We start from the raw sequence: 5,449 nt of genomic DNA, 5'->3' as shown, positions 1-5,449 counted from the left end.
GAGAAAGGCTTTGTGAACTGCCTGCGGGGACTCGGCATCTCGGACATCGAGGAAATGGACAGAGCCATCCACAGTCCCCACGGCTGCAGAGAGGGAGGAGGGAGAACAAGCCAGAGCTGTTGCCTGTTTAAAGCAAACCCCCAGATTCTTAACTTCACTGTGCCAGAAAACAAAGCCAGCTTTCCTACACATAAGAATTCTAGAATTTATTTGAAAAGCCTGCTGAATAAGAAGAGTGGCAAGCGTTGTGTGGTATTAAAAATTCCATACTCAATATTCCTGAGCTAACTGATTGCATAAAAAGTCACAGGAATCTGTACATTTTACTTTCTTAACTTAAAATTAGAATAATAAAAATATGTTAAAATTTCTTTAAGCCATGCTTCATTTTCATCCCTAATTGGTCATGAAATGATTATACCACTAACAATGAAAAATAAAATAAGAAATTTAAAACACATTTCTAGCATCTTTTGGAAAACTTTTTAGAATGTTAGTGAATTTTAGAAGTTATCATTCATCTGCTGGGTAACAGTAGATCCTGGGATGCTGGTATGACTGAGGAAGACTTCAGAAAATAACCATATCACTGGACCATATATTCAGTAACCAAAGAAATACATCACAGATTCTTGCTTATCTCATAATCATTTACAAAATACGATGTCTAAGAAAAGAAATCGGATTCATTCTTCCATAATTACACTTTGTAGGTTGTTTTGAATAAAATCAGAACATTAAAAATAGAAAAGATCTTAAGAGAATTGTTTTTCAGAATATAAAATGGAGGCAAAATAGAAATCATTCTGCAAAACAGAAAAAAGAAAAGTGCAGCATTTTGCCCCAGGGTTCTGTACCTGGTGACAAAGCTTAGATGAGAAATCAGGTGTCCTGCCTCATTAGAATGCACAGCTTCCCAACTGAGCAGATTTTTATTTTATTTTTAAAAGTGAATTTTCCAAGGCTTAAACAGGTTGAACCTTTATCAATAGCTCAGTGTGAAACTGGAAGTGGAATGGTAAGGTTTTTTTTTTTTAACTGAAATCTTTTATGGGAGCTTTGCTTGTGTGTTGGTTGTACATTTGTGTATGTGTATGTATTCTCAGAATAATCAGTTGAAATTATCACCCATTCCAGCGTAATCATGGCCTGAGCTATAAATGTGCAGCAGTGTCTGGAGGCGTCTGACGTGCCTTAGCAGGCGCCGTCACACACAGCTGCAGTGTCCAGGTCTCCTGCCATCATGGTGCTGGGCCGGGTTCTCTGAGGACCACTGCCTAAGTGTTCATGGGGACACAGTCTTGGGTATGGCAGGAAGATCTGGCCTCAGCATGGCTGTGTCAGTCCATTTACTGATTCCCCACAGGGGAGTGGTATCCTCCAGCGAGGAAAAACCACCAGTTCTCCCCAACCTGGGCTGAAGTACATGAGTGCACCATGCCTGGTTAGGAGCTCAGAAAAGGTTTGTTGAGCTAACCGTGAAAGTTGTCTTAATCTCTCCTCTCTGGTAGGTGATGGGAATATATCTAAAGCAGAGAGCAGACCTTCTGATGGTGCCTCTTTCTCTCCTTAGCCAAGAAGAACAAAGTAGTAAGTCCTGATTATACAGGCCCCGCAGTGGGTTGCTTAATGTCTGTACGTCTTTCATCTGTAAAGGAGATTCGATGAGATGAACTTTAAGATCTCTTCTAGTTCTAGTAATTCTAATAGAAATGAGTACCTAAAAGCCTTTTCACACAGGAGTCTACCTATATTTCACAGTCTTTTAGGTAAGAATTTTTAATCTTTCCCTTTTGGGGTAAGTTTTATTTGTCCACTGAATCATGTACCTTTTACATCTTGGAATCCTCTTATGTAAGGAATGATGCTTCATCTTGTTTTGTAACTGAGATTTTAATTTTATAAAAGGCAAGGATTGTAACTTCCTTAGCTACTACCAAGATCCATATCTCATCTAGAACTGTGTAATACAGCAAATGATAATTTAAGAGAAAAATAGCATTATCGTAGTTTCTTATTACTTTTGTGTTTTTAAAATATTATCTTACATAAAATCCACTGTGAACATGGTGGAAATAATGGTATCACTTTGTGGCAAGTGTTGTGAACAATTCTGGTTTGCCACCCCCAGCATCCACACACCCTCCTTCTGGAAAATTTCTTTAATATCCATGGAAACACTGTCTCTCTCCTGTTTCCAGGGTTGAGTGAAATAGATCTGACCCATTTCCAGGCTAAGCTTAAGCCAGTTAGCATTTCTCATTCCCCTGTCCACAGACATTAGTTCAGGGATGTTATTAAGGCATTAGAAGACGTTTACTAAGTCTTCTGGAAAGGAGAAACTTCTTTTCTCCTCTCACTGTAGAAGGCTTTATTCCCTGATGGCCTGGCAGGAGGTTGGCACCTGTGGCACTTGGTATCACTAAATGAAGCCTAAGATGAAACTGAAGACATGGTATACAGACAGACAGAAAGACAAGATCCTTGGTAGGATTTGAGTTGCTGGATCAAGTTATACCTGAGGCCAGACAAGTTCTATACTTTATAGTTGATTAAGGCAATAACTCCCATTTCTTATTTTTGGCTCAAGCTGCTTAGAGAGCAATTTTCTTTCATTTCTAACAGATCCCTTGATGTTAGATGGGGCCATTTAACTAATTATGGCCAAGGGGATGTTTCATTTTTGCGTAAAAGCACTTAATTGCTCATTTAAGACCCTCCAGCCCTCTCTTCCCATACCAGTGCACTGAGGAGCTCTTGTTGGGTAGAGCCTCCATCAGCCTGGCTTCCTGAAAGACCATGTGGAGCACATACCCTGCCAGACCACAATGAACTTATAGCATGACTGAGATATAAACCGCTGGGATTTCAGAAATAATCACTACCACAGAAAAATTTGTCCTCTCTATACACCAATATAATACCTTATTTTCTATCCTCTGGGCTATAGAATATACTTTATACACAAGAATTACTCTTACTATATAAGGTAAAATGCAATAACACATCTATAACAAGTATTTCTGTGGGCTATTGACGTGGATTTGAATGAGTAGACTAGATTAGGATACAGTATTTTTAAAAAATGCCTTTACAAGGCACACTTACTGGGGTATTCAGATAAACCCTGCTAACACAAGCACCATCTTCTATACACCAAACACTAATTTCTCCTGAATGTGTGAGCGTCTATATAAAAGAAAGAAAAATATCACATTGAAACAACCGTAAGAATAGACATAAATCTTAATCAGAGAAGGCCTGGAAGAAAAATCATATAATCAGAACCTCAAGGCTGGGAAATACTTTACATGTTAACTATTCCATAGTCTACATATTTTTTCTGGCTAGAATTCCCAAAATCTTAATGGATTTGTTGATAAATCATATGAAAAATGAAATACGTTTCTTGAGATCAACAACAGGTGAACAGTTAAGCACCAGAAAAACAGTTTACTTTCTAAATGTAGAGGGTGTGTTTCCTTTCTATAGACTGAGTTCATGTTTTATGCTTGGCAACTATTTCATTTTCATCTTCAGATGGGACTTCATCACTCTGAAAGATGGTAAATATTAATAGTTTAATGAGTGTTCACAACTCATTAGCAATGACTGTGTTTAAAGACCTGGCTTGGAAAGCTTGGATGGTGAATACAAGCAGGATGACTCCTAAGATTTCAACTGCTTGAGCCATTTTCAGAGACTTAATATTATGAAGACACAATATGATGTCATTCTAAATGGGCAATAGATTTGATGATGGAAGTGGCTTGCATTTCTACATCTTCAAGAATACCCTGTGCCTCCTGTTTGTATCAGGTCACACACAAACTTCCAAAATCTCATTTTTAAATCCTGCTGTAAAATGATAAAATATTCCTTACCATGCAGTATTCATTACCAGGTGTGATCAAATCAATCGCCTGAAATTTCCCATCACAAGATTCTAGGACTCTTTCAAATGTTGGCTCCTCAGCAAAAGTGTAAATATAAACAGATCCCTGTTAAATATACCCAAAAAGAAAAAAGAAAGAAAAGTAATGCAAAAGTAATGCAACCCTGAGTTCAACAAATATGTATTAAATGCCTGTAAGCAAGGCACTGTGTGGGAATAGGTAATGGAAAATTAGAGAGCAACTCAGTAAGGCTCTGACCTTGAGAAGCTTAAAATCTAGCTGCTGAATTGATTGAGTCATTCATTCATTTAAAATAATCAGTAAATAGGACTTTCTTCTTTTCTCAAATTCCATGCATTTTTAAAGTAACAAAATGTAATAAAAGACTTTTTCCTGACTTCAAAAATAATGTCTATTTATGTAGAAAATTTATAAAATGTAGAAAACCAGTAAAGTTGTTAAGATGAACTAAATCCTATTACATACTAGACCATGGTGGCACTAATGAAAACTATGTCAGCCTTTGTGGAAATTGTGGAGGTGTGGCTGAAGCTGTTACTTTATGACATATCTATAATTCTCAGCTCCCAAAGTCACCTCTCAAAAAAAAAATACCTTGTAAGTTATATATCTCTGCAAAGTAACTGTAATATGGTGTAGCCACTTAACTAGGAATAAGAAGTCTGCCTTCAACTGATACTAAGTGCTTCAATTTATTTGAGCTAAACACAAACATTTTTGCTCGTTTAAAACATACAACTACATAAAATTTACAACTTTTAAGTACTTACTTATTTTACCTTTCATTCATTCCTTCAACATATATTGCCAGGAACTGCTCTGGAGGCTGGGGCTACATCAGAGGATAAAACAGATAAAAATTCCCTGCCCTCTAAACTCACAGACAGTGAGAAGTGACTGGTAGTTACCATGGGGGAAGGGCTGAGATAGTTGGGAAGGATAAAGGGGCACAAAAATTCTCACTTGTAAGATAAGTTGGTCACAGGGACGGTAGTGCAGCTTGGAGAGTATAGCCAATGATTCTGTAACATCTTCCTGTGTTGACAGAGAGTAACTGCCCTGGTGGGGGTGAGGATCTAATAGTATGGGTCACTGTTGAACCACTCTGTTGTATACTTGAAACCAGTGTAAGACTGTATATCGATGATACTTCAATAAAAAAAAGATATTCTCTGCTCTTATGGAACTTACATTCTACTGGGGGATTCAGATAACAAATAAGATATATTGTAAGCTAAAGAGCAATAATTTTAAGGAGAAAAAAATAAAGCAGTAAAAGAGGATATGATGTGACAAAAAAAAGAGGGTGAAATGTTAAACTGAGTGTCCAAGAAAGGCTTTACAGAGGAGGTGACTTTAGAGAAAAGAGTTGAAGGAAATGAGGAAAGGACTCATGTGGAGTCTGTGGGAATAGTATTCCCGACATAAGGAACTACCACTGCAAAGAATGGGGAGGAGCATGACTGATGAGTTCAAGACAACAGCACGATGTCCAGCATGACTGGAGCAGGGTGACCCGGAAGCAGAATAAC

At 37.7% G+C, this 5,449-nt stretch overlaps 1 long non-coding RNA gene across 1 annotated transcript; it reads right to left on the bottom strand.

Moving 5' to 3' along the window:
* On the bottom strand, window positions 1-3,965 carry LOC130684643 (uncharacterized). The gene is made up of 3 exons (XR_008999006.1): window positions 3,885-3,965; window positions 3,109-3,189; window positions 1-123 (listed from the first exon to the last, which is right to left on the bottom strand). It is a non-coding gene; the product is annotated as an uncharacterized LOC130684643 (long non-coding RNA).
* Between the last annotated feature and the right edge of the window lie 1,484 nt (window positions 3,966-5,449).

Source organism: Manis pentadactyla, chromosome 8 (genome assembly GCF_030020395.1).
Source record: "Manis pentadactyla isolate mManPen7 chromosome 8, mManPen7.hap1, whole genome shotgun sequence".
NCBI classification, from domain to species: Eukaryota; Metazoa; Chordata; class Mammalia; order Pholidota; family Manidae; genus Manis; species Manis pentadactyla.
This window is presented reverse-complemented; position numbering and strand designations above follow the sequence as displayed.